The sequence below is a fragment of the Rhipicephalus microplus genome, chromosome 6 (genome assembly GCF_043290135.1).
Source record: "Rhipicephalus microplus isolate Deutch F79 chromosome 6, USDA_Rmic, whole genome shotgun sequence".
Taxonomy (NCBI): Eukaryota; Metazoa; Arthropoda; class Arachnida; order Ixodida; family Ixodidae; genus Rhipicephalus; species Rhipicephalus microplus.
In genome coordinates, this window is record NC_134705.1 from 85,613,105 (window position 1) to 85,626,780 (window position 13,676).

The window sequence follows — 13,676 nt, forward strand, 5'->3', positions numbered from 1 at the left end:
GCTGTTTTGAGTGTCATAACAGCCGAATTCCTGGCTGAGTATTTGTAATTATTTCTGTTCTGTTGCCGAATGTGTTGAGAGTCTAAATAAACTTCTCTTTGTAGTATCTGTTCTTATCAGCTTAATATCTGATACGGATCCTATTTGGATCCAAGATATTAAACTTATTTTTGTGATGCGGCGGAGTGCTTGAAGCTTGCTTCACCTCCGCCACGGGTTGGCCCGGTATTGCACTACCTCCGGGATCGGCCCACTCACCCCCTGCGGGGTGAGTTCGACAATAAATTCAATGATAGAAGGAGTGTTCGGATTTACCCATGATACCGGGGTAAACGGCGTGGGTGCGTCGAGTGTCCGAGACGGTGGCGGCACGCCGCCCCGGCTGACGCGGTATTCGCGGGCAGGGAGTGCGCTAGCTGTGTTTGCACTTACGATTGCTCTGGGAAAATAAATGTTTCCGTGTGTATTTCATATATGGAGGGTCTCTTTTATTTTGTTATGTTCACACGTACATACTCAAGTTTCTTATTTTTTTTAACATTCCTACTCATATCAATAAAACTATTGAGGAAATTATCATTACTGTTTCGGAGGAAAGCTAGAAGTGTGTATACGATGTGTATGCATGTGCGATGTGTATGTATGTATGTGTGTAGAAGTGTGTATGTATGTGCCAAGCTATTTCCGCTTTTCGAATTCACCCGTTTCGCAACGAAAAATAAAAAAGCCTCTAGAAAATGGGGTTTGGTTGGTGTTTCTGTTTACAGTTGCAGTGGCAAGCGAAGGCATTTTTATTTCACATCTTCACGCGGCGTCTGAACCTGAAGACGCGTGCTCTCGCCACGTCTACGCATCTACACTATTCCCCATCACAAATTAAAATCGCAAAGAACGCCACACGACCCACTCCGCACACACCTGCTGTACGGTGGAGCGGCAAAGCCCCGATGTGCTTTTCCTATGTCCACTGACCTTTGGGGTTTGACGTCCCAAAACCACCATATGATTATGGGAAAATTTCGACCACCTGGGGTTCTTTCACGTGCACCCTAATCTGAGCACAGGGAAATGCAGCCGCCGCGGCCGGGATTCGATCCCACCACCTGCGGGTCAGCAGCCGAGTACCTTACGGCCATCAGACCACCACGGCGGGCATCGCCTTGTTGATCAAACACTTCATTTCTGAACACCATCTCATACCAGCTCATCCACCGTTGGCTCTCGTTAATTACAACGAACATCCTCGCACGCTCACCTCAATGGAATTGCCAGTTGCTGGAAGTTCCAAGAAAATTGCGCACTAGACGTACGGACGCACCACGCACGTACCTGAAGCGACGTGGACCCCAGGACGCGTGAGATCACGCCCCGGGCGCGCTTTGCCTCCGTACCCACTCGTCACTCCTCACAGCTTCACTAAGCCGAGTATGTAGAAGTCGAAGAAGCAGAACAACAAACCAGCCAATCCCCCACAGTGGGTGTGAGCCACAAGTGAAGGTCAACAAAAACAAGCAACACCAGCGAGCGCAGTGACGAAGCTATCGTAATGGGGCGAAATAATCCACGAATATGGCTGCACGTTGACGCACGGTCGCATTTGTGCAACCACCCGTGTCTCCCGAAGACCGTCTGTCGCGAGTCTTCGACGAAAAGCGCAGGCGAGTACTTCTCCACTGATTTCCGCGACCACTTGACGACCGCCTTCGGCCGCCTCATGTCCGTCCGGCACGATCGACGGAGCGCCGCACCAGCGCCTCGTACACGCCACCATAGCACTCCTACCCCTCGGAATCAGCAAAACTTTGACTCGGACGTTTTCGACCACGACAGACAGAACCTGCCGGCCCGTTGAACGCTTGAACGACATCGCAGCGGCAAGTCGCACACTCACGTTCCGTCACCCTCTGCCACATGATCCTTCATTCACCGGCTTCACAACCCACGCGGTAGACGTTTCGCACGCATTCCCGGGTCTGCCTTTCACGGCAGGACCTTCGTCGACCTCGGTGCGGTGTTCCGCCACGTCGGAACTTGCAAGGCATATGTTGAGCGTGCTGAAGCAGCCAAAGGCACCACCTTTTTGCCGATGATTGTGGGCGTCGTTGCAGAGGCGTTGCTTGGGCAGCCGGCGTAGAAGCCATGTTGGATGGGTGACGTATTCACATTTTGCGCAGTCTTTTTTTTTTTTTCCTTCCAGACTTTGGTGCTCGAGTTGGACATGTACACTATGCATCAGTTTTTAAAACAAGTGCTGTAGCATCCCTCGCGACATGGCTGATAATGTTCGCCGGCAAGCATTTGGTGTGACGTCATGGGCGCATAGAGAGTACGCATGCAAGCAAGCACGCGTGGCTTCGACCTCTGGGAAAAAGAAGGTTTCAGTTTTAACATGTTTGTAAGCGAAACTAGAAACTTCAAGCGGACTGGGGATAAAAGCAATGCCGTGAAGCCAGCGCTGCCGCTGTCGGTGCACAATGCTGGTTGTGCATGGGTGGACGTCGGAATTGCTTTGCTACTGTTTGCCCGGCTTTTGGCCAGAACTAAGTACGAGGTGTGAAAGAATGGATTTTAATTACGTGCTAATGAATTGCATCGCTTCTCGGCCTTTTGGCTAAGATCAAAGTGTCGAGTTAGCTGTCTCTACGAGTCCTCGCGCGAGTCCCGGGGTCACGTCACGTCGGCGTCGGCCCCCGGGCCCTCTCGGAGTCGAGTTCCAAAGCCAGTGCAAGCCCTTCGCCGCCGCCGCCTCGTGCACGCGGCTCCCACCCTTGGGTTTCGGGCCTTCCCGCCCGGAGACCCTCTACATGCCAGGTCAAGCCAGGCCCCCGGTCCGCCCCTGCTGCCCCGGAGCTCCTAGCTGCGACCCCTGCCACCACCAGACCTTAAGCGGCCCCCGCCTCGGCTGAGCCGCCGCATACCAGTGTGCAGCTCGTCTGCACGTCACGAGTCGTCCCAGAGCCTCGCCCCCCCCGGCAGCTTGCGGGATCCGCCTACCAGCATGGCCATGCCATTTGAGCTCCCGGTAAGGGAGAATTGTTTTATGTTCTCGGCGCCCGAGGGCGACGTTTCTGTTGACGATTTGATTGACGCGGTCGAAAGAACCGCCGGTGACGACAGTGTGTTTGTGCTCCAGCACATGGGGGGAGCAAAATTCCTAGTGTGCACGCGGAACGCCAGTCAGGCGACGAGGCTAATGGTGGCAGAGGGGTTCGAAGTTAACAGCGTGAAGGTGCCGGTAGAGGCAGTCGGGCCGCCGGTGACGTACGTGAACGTCTACCGTTATCCGGCTTTCCTGCCCGACGAGGTCCTCAGTAACGCTTTAGCCCAGTTTGGCAAGGTTAAGAGCATCTCCTTTGCCACCTTACCCTCTCGCCAGACTAAGTTGAACGGGGTCAGGTTAGTTAAGATAGAAATGAGCCGCCCCGTTCCTAACTTTTTGACAATCGCTGGGCACAGAGTAATGTGCGAATACCGGGGGATGCGGCGCGTGTGCGCGCGCTGTGGCGAGTCTGGGCATATGGCAACCGCGTGTACCACCGCCTATTGTAAACGATGTAGCTCTTTCGGCCACGAGACGGAGGGTTGTAGTGCAGAATGTAAGCGCTGCGGTGGTCAGCACGGTACCGCGGAGTGCTTCCGCAGGCGCTCTTACGCGTCGGCAGCCCGCGGTTTCCCTTCCTTGCCTGACCGCGCTACAGCCCCTTCCCAGTTACGCAGCCCCGCTTCACCAAGGGCAGTTGGCTCCTCCTCGCGCCTGCAGGTGCTCTCGCCCAAGTCGTCATCCCCCACGACTACGAAGGGCCCCCTTTCTGAGGAGCGCGATACGAGCTCTGACCAGGTCACAGACAACGGCGGAACTACCACCTTGACCGCAACGGTGGAGGAGACGCGGATGAAGGCTTCTACCGCGCCCGCCTCATCCTCCGACACGGAATCGAGCGATTTTGAAACCGTGTCGACTCCATCGTCACCCCTCGCGTCACCCGCACACCCGCTGGGCGAGGTTGTTTGCCAAAGTTTGCCTGTTGCACCGGAAGCGTCGCCCGATGCCCCTGTGCTGGATGCGGCAAGTTCCCCCGACCCGAAAGCACCCGCGAACGCGCTGGCCCCAGTGACCCCCGAGGACCTGAAACCCCAAGCCCAAGACCCCGCCCGGGACGAGGTACCCATAGTAAGCCGCGGGTTTTACATGCTTCCCGGCGATCGAGACGGCGACAGGACCACCCTTCTCCCTCCCTCCGTTCCCTCAGCGCTACGCCCAAATACGACGGCGGACCAATCGGCACCCGGCCGCGAGCAGCGAACCCGCTCGCGCTCCCGAAGGCGGAAAGACGACGTTGAGACCGCCCGCCACAGGACTCCTAGCAAGGAGCCAAGGCAGCGCCGACCCGGGCCTGAAGGGCGGAGCAGCGACAGCGATGCTCCCCCGCACGCAAAAGCGAAGAAGCTCGACACAAACAGCGCCGGCAAAGGGGAGCCCCCCCCCCAAAACCTGCTGGCCCCCAACATTGAGTATGCGCCCGATCTCTGCCCTCGCCGGCTGCGTAGCTTCCCTCTCCTCACCCGCTCTCTCGCAGCCTCCTCCTTTCTTTCGGCGCCGTATGTTTCCCCCTCTCCGTAGCGCCGGCGCGCGCTGCTTCCTCCTTTCCCCCTCCGCACTCCGTCTGTCGTTACGTCACGCTAGCCGATGACGCCACTGCGATTTGCAACTTGGAACGTTCGCGGGTTTCGCAACCGAGTCAAGCAAAGCGCTGTGGTGTCGTTCGCCAAGAACCAGGGCATCGACCTTCTGTTCGTGCAGGAAGCCAACTTTAGGACCCCTCTCGACGTGACCCTTTTCCGTCGTAACTGTCAGGTCGAAGGGTTTTTTTCCCTGACGAATGCCATGGCGTGTGGCGTCGGCGTGATTTTCGTCTCGGGCCGTTACCGGGAAAAGGCGCATTGCGTGTTCGGAGCAGACGGACGAACCCTCCTACTCGACTTATTTATCGACGGGAGGAAGTTTCGATTCACTAACGTCTACGCACCCGTCACGCGTTCGGACACCAATCGGTTCTTCCGGGACCTGCACGCTTACCTTCTCGAGCCCCTTCCCCACGTGGTCCTCGGCGACTTTAACTGCGTCGTCGACACCACGAGGGATGTAAGAGGCCCGGGGCGCGGTGGCTCATCCTACCACGCCAAGGAGCTCACCAAGATTCTACGACACCTCATGCTCACGGACGCCTGGGTCCACCACCACGGTGATGACTTTGTACCAACCCGCACGTCAAGACACACAGAGAGCCGGCTAGACCGCATTTATGTCCCAGACATGCTGCTTCCCCTTGTCATCTCGTGCGAGGTCCTCGCTCTGCCGAACACCCTGGTGAAGTCATCGGACCACGCCCCAGTGGTAGTAACCGTGAAAGCGAAGCCGGGTGCCCGGCGGCGCGACGCAGCCTGGCGCCTCGACCCCGTGATCTTGCAAGACGATGAGTGCGTCGCGCGCATTAGGTCTCGGCTGGAAAGTTCGCTCCTGGCTTCCCCCTGCGCATCCCCGGCCGATTGGGACGACCTGAAGGCGACGTGGCGGGAACTCCTGCAGCAGGAGGGTAGCGCACGGAAGAAGCGTTTAACAGCAAGACTGAATGAGATCCTACGCAGAATCCGGATTATCCAAAGTGCTGACGCTCTCACGACTTGCACTCGCGACTACTTGGACTCACTCATGGTCCAACACGACAGGCTGCTCAGTGCGACCGCCAAGGGAACCCGAGCGGCGCGAGCCGTCCCGGGCGATCCGTCGGACGCGGACTTGCGCGAGGTCAGTGGGAACGGGTCGCTGCGCATCTCGGAAGTGTTGCGCCCCGACGGCACACTTACTTCAGACCCGGTAGAGATCGAGGCCACATTTCGCGACCACTTCAAGGTGGCCTTTAGCGAACCCGACCCGAGCGAAGTGCAGCCCGACCCCGCCCTCGACAAGGCCTTATTCAAGAACCTCCGACGCCTCGAAGTCGACGAATGCGAGACCCTATGCGCTCCCGCTTCACTCGACGAACTCCGCCAGGCAATCAGGTCAATGTCGCCCAACTCGGCGCCAGGCATCGATGGCCTGACAGCGGGGTTCTACATGACCTTTTTTGACGTCCTTGGCGCCCCCCTTCTGCATATCGTCAACCTGGTACTGGGGGAGCGTGCAAAGCCGGCCTCCTTCGGTGCGGGACGGATCGTCCTGATCCTTAAAGACGGTGCGCCCCCGAACGACCCGTCATCTTGGCGCCCGATCACCCTACTTAATGTAGATTATAAGATCGTGGCGGCCATAGTAAACAACAGAACGAAGGTTTTCCTGCCGGACTTGATCGCTCCGCACCAGTCCTGCGCTGTCCCTGGCCGCTCTATGTACACCAACCTAACGTTGACCAGGGATGTGTTCGAGTATGCCTCCCACAAGCGAGTCGCTGGGGCCTTCCTCTCCCTGGACCAGGCTAAGGCCTTTGACAGGGTGAGGCACTCCTACCTGCTTGGAACGCTGGCCGAGTTTGGTTTCCCGGAAGAGTTCGTCGCGGTCATCGCGCTCCTTTACCAGGACCTGCAGTGCTGCGTAGCTGTGAACGGTGCCACGACCGACTCTTTCCCGTACACAAGAGGTATCAGGCAGGGGTGCCCGTTAGGCCCGACCCTTTTCGTCCTTTCCATCGAGCCACTCATAACATCTGTGGCCAGCGACGAACGCATCAGGGGCCTGCCACTAACGGGCCTGGAGGAGTTGAAGATCCTGGCCTTCGCGGACGACCTCTCACTCTTTCTAAGAGATGCAAGCAGTCTCGTTCGCTTCCGCCAGGTATTCAGCACCTATGCCGCCGCATCGGGAGCAAGGCTAAACGAAGCCAAGAGTAAGGCCTTGCTCTTTGGCCCTTTTCCGGCTGAGGCTATTGGGACGATCGAGGCTGTCTCTGCTGTGAAAGTCCTGGGAGTGCTATTCACCTGCGAGGGTGTGGTGGCATCCACCTGGCGTAGAGTGATAGACAGGGCCCACCTACTTATTGAACGCGCCAAGCTCTCCGACCTTACCCTGCGTGACAAAGCCGTAGCGGTGAAGACCAGCATCTGCGCCCTCGCCTCCCACGTTAGCCGAGTGACCACCATGCCCACCAGAATTGCGAACCACCTCAACCAGCTCATAACAGCTTTTATGTGGGATGGCAACCCCCCGCCAGTCAAGCGCCACCTTCTGCAGCTCGCACCGAGCGAGGGAGGACTTGGCCTCCCCCATGTCCAGACCACGAGCAAGATCCTCGCCTTGAAGACCGCCCGTGCGCTAGCGCAGAAGAGCGACTATGCGGGCAGGGGTTTACTCCTCTACTGGAGCAGCGCGGGCAACGACTGGCTTGAAGCGGGTGGCCACTCCGGACCCTTTGCCGAGTCGCCCTCCCCCTTTTATAGGGTGGCGGCAGCGACTATGCGTATGCTCGCAAAGGAGGTCCCTGGATGCGAGATCGAGTCCGACCCGCCAGCCAGACTGGTCGAGACACTCACGGCCCACCAGCTCGACGAAGACGACAAGCGACGTGCCAGGCGAGCGATGCGAGAAATCGCCACGTTCAGTCGAGACACCCCCCGCGAGGTCCAAGACTTCCTTTGGAAACGGGCGTGGAACGTCCTCCCCACGAGGCAAAGGTTACACCATTTCGGTATCGTTCCCGACGCCCGCTGCCCGAACTGCCGAGAGACAGAAACACAAGACCACGCGCTCCTAAACTGCCCTGCTGCGAGACCCGTATGGCGCATGATTGCGCAGTGCTTCGGCATCCGCCCTCCGCCAAACCACAGACGCAACAAGGGCACCTTCGCGCGAGTGGTCTTCGCCCTCACTCTCTTTGTGATATGGCAGCGCCGTTCGCTAGCAGAAGCGAGGAGGAAGCCCGTTAGAGCCGCGTACCCCACAGTGAGCCGAATCAAGCGATTGGTGTGGGCGCACCTCTCGGAGGAGTTGGAGGCTAGTGGCGAGGAATCCTTCCTCCGGCGCTGGCACACCAGATTTTTCTTCCTGCGCAATGGTAAATTAGTGTCCCCCCTAATCCCCTATTAACTACCCCCCCAACTCTGTAACCAAGCGGGGCCACCCCCCCCCCCCCTTATAGCACAAGCACAGACACGTAGCCCTTCCCTCGGTCGTAGTTACACTGATATTAAGGCGTGCTCCATGCACGAGGTTTCTTCTGGCCCCCCCCTGTTAACCGCCCCCCCCCCCGTAGTGTTTATGTTTGTTTGCGGGAGTGCCGCTTATCTTTGTATAAAGTTTCCTTTCGGCATGTAAATACGTAATAGATCATGTGCTTTCATTTCACTGTATCCATTGTTTATGTAAATAGGTTTTTGTATATTATATGATTTACTGTACAATACAGCTGTGTTCTTCTTGTGCCCAAATTGGGTCAAGTGCTGTTTTGAGTGTCATTACAGCCGAATTCCTGGCTGAGTATTTGTAAATATTTCTGTTCTGTTGCCGAATGTGTTGAGAGTCTAAATAAACTTCTCTTTGTAGTATCTGTTCTTATCAGCTTAATATCTGATACGGATCCTATTTGGATCCAAGATATTAAACTTATTTTTGTGATGCGGCGGAGTGCTTGAAGCTTGCTTCACCTCCGCCACGGGTTGGCCCGGTATTGCACTACCTCCGGGATCGGCCCACTCACCCCCTGCGGGGTGAGTTCGACAATAAATTCAATGATAGAAGGAGTGTTCGGACTTACCCATGATACCGGGGTAAACGGCGTGGGTGCGTCGAGTGTCCGAGACGGTGGCGGCACGCCGCCCCGGCTGACGCGGTATTCGCGGGCAGGGAGTGCGCTAGCTGTGTTTGCACTTACGATTGCTCTGGGAAAATAAATGTTTCCGTGTGTATTTCATATATGGAGGGTCTCTTTTATTTTGTTATGTTCACACGTACATACTCAAGTTTCTTATTTTTTTTAACATTCCTACTCATATCAATAAAACTATTGAGGAAATTATCATTACTGTTTCGGAGGAAAGCTAGAAGTGTGTATACGATGTGTATGCATGTGCGATGTGTATGTATGTATGTGTGTAGAAGTGTGTATGTATGTGCCAAGCTATTTCCGCTTTTCGAATTCACCCGTTTCGCAACGAAAAATAAAAAAGCCTCTAGAAAATGGGGTTTGGTTGGTGTTTCTGTTTACAGTTGCAGTGGCAAGCGAAGGCATTTTTATTTCACATCTTCACGCGGCGTCTGAACCTGAAGACGCGTGCTCTCGCCACGTCTACGCATCTACACTATTCCCCATCACAAATTAAAATCGCAAAGAACGCCACACGACCCACTCCGCACACACCTGCTGTACGGTGGAGCGGCAAAGCCCCGATGTGCTTTTCCTATGTCCACTGACCTTTGGGGTTTGACGTCCCAAAACCACCATATGATTATGGGAAAATTTCGACCACCTGGGGTTCTTTCACGTGCACCCTAATCTGAGCACAGGGAAATGCAGCCGCCGCGGCCGGGATTCGATCCCACCACCTGCGGGTCAGCAGCCGAGTACCTTACGGCCATCAGACCACCACGGCGGGCATCGCCTTGTTGATCAAACACTTCATTTCTGAACACCATCTCATACCAGCTCATCCACCGTTGGCTCTCGTTAATTACAACGAACATCCTCGCACGCTCACCTCAATGGAATTGCCAGTTGCTGGAAGTTCCAAGAAAATTGCGCACTAGACGTACGGACGCACCACGCACGTACCTGAAGCGACGTGGACCCCAGGACGCGTGAGATCACGCCCCGGGCGCGCTTTGCCTCCGTACCCACTCGTCACTCCTCACAGCTTCACTAAGCCGAGTATGTAGAAGTCGAAGAAGCAGAACAACAAACCAGCCAATCCCCCACAGTGGGTGTGAGCCACAAGTGAAGGTCAACAAAAACAAGCAACACCAGCGAGCGCAGTGACGAAGCTATCGTAATGGGGCGAAATAATCCACGAATATGGCTGCACGTTGACGCACGGTCGCATTTGTGCAACCACCCGTGTCTCCCGAAGACCGTCTGTCGCGAGTCTTCGACGAAAAGCGCAGGCGAGTACTTCTCCACTGATTTCCGCGACCACTTGACGACCGCCTTCGGCCGCCTCATGTCCGTCCGGCACGATCGACGGAGCGCCGCACCAGCGCCTCGTACACGCCACCATAGCACTCCTACCCCTCGGAATCAGCAAAACTTTGACTCGGACGTTTTCGACCACGACAGACAGAACCTGCCGGCCCGTTGAACGCTTGAACGACATCGCAGCGGCAAGTCGCACACTCACGTTCCGTCACCCTCTGCCACATGATCCTTCATTCACCGGCTTCACAACCCACGCGGTAGACGTTTCGCACGCATTCCCGGGTCTGCCTTTCACGGCAGGACCTTCGTCGACCTCGGTGCGGTGTTCCGCCACGTCGGAACTTGCAAGGCATATGTTGAGCGTGCTGAAGCAGCCAAAGGCACCACCTTTTTGCCGATGATTGTGGGCGTCGTTGCAGAGGCGTTGCTTGGGCAGCCGGCGTAGAAGCCATGTTGGATGGGTGACGTATTCACATTTTGCGCAGTCATTTTTTTTTTTTTTTTTTCCTTCCAGACTTTGGTGCTCGAGTTGGACATGTACACTATGCATCAGTTTTTAAAACAAGTGCTGTAGCATCCCTCGCGACATGGCTGATAATGTTCGCCGGCAAGCATTTGGTGTGACGTCATGGGCGCATAGAGAGTACGCATGCAAGCAAGCACGCGTGGCTTCGACCTCTGGGAAAAAGAAGGTTTCAGTTTTAACATGTTTGTAAGCGAAACTAGAAACTTCAAGCGGACTGGGGATAAAAGCAATGCCGTGAAGCCAGCGCTGCCGCTGTCGGTGCACAATGCTGGTTGTGCATGGGTGGACGTCGGAATTGCTTTGCTACTGTTTGCCCGGCTTTTGGCCAGAACTAAGTACGAGGTGTGAAAGAATGGATTTTAATTACGTGCTAATGAATTGCATCGCTTCTCGGCCTTTTGGCGAGGATCAGGGCCGAGCTAGCCGTTCCTTCTGCGAGTCTACGCGCGAGTCCCGGGGTCGCGTCACGCTGACGTTGACCCCTCGGGGACCCTACCATCGAAAAAGAGTCGTTGCTGCTACCGCGCCTGTTACGCGGGCGCTCGCAGCTCCTGGGTCGCGGGTTCTACCCCTGCCCGGTGACCACCACTCCATGCCTGGAGGCGAGCGGAGCCCGGTTCCCTTCTACCCGCCCGGAGGCCCCTGCTGCGCCACACCCCAACCACTTCCGGTTCCAGGACCAAGCGCCTGCTGAACCTGTCTACCAGTGCGCGGCGACCGCTGCGCTACCACCAGTCACGAGACACGCCCCCCCCGCCTCTTCCCGGAGGAGCAACCGGCTACGCCCCCTGCAATGGCCGCACAAATGAGTCTCCCGGTGAGGGAGCACTGTTTCTTTTTTAATGCGCCTGATGGTGACATAACATTAGATGACCTGATTGACGCAGCTGAGCGTACAGCGGGAGACGATAGTGTGCATGTACTGCAACATATGGGTGGATCTAGGTTTCTGGTATGCACTCGCAACGCGGCACAAGCTACCAAGTTGTTGGTCAATGAGGGCTTCACTGTTAATGACCAGAAAGTCGCGGTAGAGGCCGTGGGTCCTCCGGTAACTTTTGTAAATGTTTTCCGCTACCCTGCCTTCTTACCCGACGATCCCTTGACTAGTGTACTCTCTCAGTACGGCAAAGTGAAGAGCGTGGCTTTCGCGACCGTTAGCAACCGCCAAACTAAGCTTAATGGGGTCCGCGTAGTTCGCATTGAAATGACTAAACCGGTGCCCAACTTCTTAACTGTTGCGGGGCACCGAGTCATGCTGGAGTACCGCGGTATGCGGAGAGTGTGCGCAAGGTGTAGCGAGGTGGGGCACATGGCTTCAGCCTGCCGGACCCCGTACTGTACGCGGTGCGGCACCTTCGGCCACGGCACGGAGGGGTGCGACGCCGAGTGTAAAAAGTGCGGCGGCAAGCACGGAACGCGTGACTGCTTCCGCAGGCGCTCATACGTCGCGGCTGCACGTGGCCTCTTGGCCGAGCACGGAACAGCTGACGGACTCACCCGCTCACGCGTCTCAGCCCCCCCCGACGGCCGACACGCATCGCCGAATCTGCAGGTCCTGCGACCAAAGTCCCCCACCCTCTCTCCCGGTTATGCGACCCTCAAAAATGCCGCCGAGTCCACAAGCGCCAGCGACTCCTCCGACACCAACCAGAGACCCTCTTCAGCCTCCGCTGCGTGTTCTGTCAGCGCGCAGGAATCTACCAGCGCCGACGCACTCGGCGACTTCACAACGGGAAGCGGCTCGGAATCCAGCTCTCCTGACTCGTCGCGCGACGCCTGGGTAGTGGACACCTCGGCTAGCGAGGAGCAGGACTCGGCGGAGAAAGACAGGGAAACTTACGAAGAGGAGCAAGTGACACTAAGCGTAACGGACCGCGAATTCCCACCTCTCCCCCGTGGGCCTAGTAGCGACGCGAACTACGACGACACACCCATTAAGAGCTGCGGCCACTACGTACTCCCGTCTGACCCCCCCGCGGCTGCCCCAAGGCCCAGCCTCAAGTCAGACGCCGACATCAGTAAAGGCAGCGGAACCCCTTCTGAGAACAAGAGTAAAAGTGGCCTCGAAAGGCGGCATCGTTCACGCTCGCGACGCAGGCCGGCGGCCGGCACCAGCCTCGAGGAATCGGGGCGAGCAGAGAGCGCCGAGAGATTTTTACGCCGCTCAATCCCCCCCGAAGGGAGTAGCGACAGCGAAGCTGCCCGTCGTAAGAACCCCAAGAAGCTACGTAGGGGCTCGGTTGGTGACGGCCCCCCCACGGCTTCGGTCGATTAAATAGTGCGCCCAAGACAGGCGAGACCCCCCCCCCCCCGAGCTTTCTTTTTTTTCCTTTAACGCCATGACCGCACATCGAACAGCTGCCCGAGCTGAACAGCGTTCGCGAAATGATAGCCGCCGATAAGCTCGTGGCCGCCGATATGACGTCATTGAGGCACACTCTCTTCTTTCATCACTTTCCGGCTTTGCATCGCCGACGACCGTCCCGATACGGAGCACCCCCCCCCTCTCCCCTTGTTTACTCGCGCTGTGTTTCCCTTCTCTTTTTTTTGTTTTTCCTTTGGCCGATAAAGCCTTTTTTTATGTCGCTTTTAACATTTGCCACGTGGAATGTTCGCGGTTTCCGCAATAAGGACAAGCAGCGTTCCATTTTGTCCTTCGCTCGGCAAAATAATATTGACTTACTTTTCATCCAAGAAACAAATTTTCGGTCCCCCTTAGATGTGGCGCAGTTTCGACGTGACTGCTTTGTTGATGGTTTCTTTTCCCTCTCAAACGCTAAGTCTTGTGGCACTGGAGTGATCTTCGTATCGGGACGGTTCCGCCAGAAGTCACACTGCATCTTTGGTGCGAATGGACGTACTCTCCTGCTAGACATCTACGTGGATGGAAGGAGAGTCCGCTTCGTGAGCGTCTACGCTCCCGTGACACGAAGGGACACGAACGCCTTCTTTCAGGCACTGCACGAACACCTGCTCGAACCCCTGCCTCACGTACTGGTTGGTGATTTCAATTGTGTGGTCGACTCGAC

General features: G+C 56.5%; 1 protein-coding gene and 2 pseudogenes across 3 annotated transcripts in view; all 3 read left to right on the forward strand.

The window, feature by feature from the left end:
• Positions 1-13,676, forward strand: part of LOC119168652 (uncharacterized) — a 293,472-nt gene that overhangs the window by 152,735 nt on the left and 127,061 nt on the right. The gene's annotated exons all lie outside the window — the stretch shown is intronic.
• On the forward strand, positions 51-259 carry LOC142766212 (U2 spliceosomal RNA; annotated as a pseudogene).
• LOC142766215 (U2 spliceosomal RNA) lies at positions 8,480-8,688 on the forward strand (annotated as a pseudogene).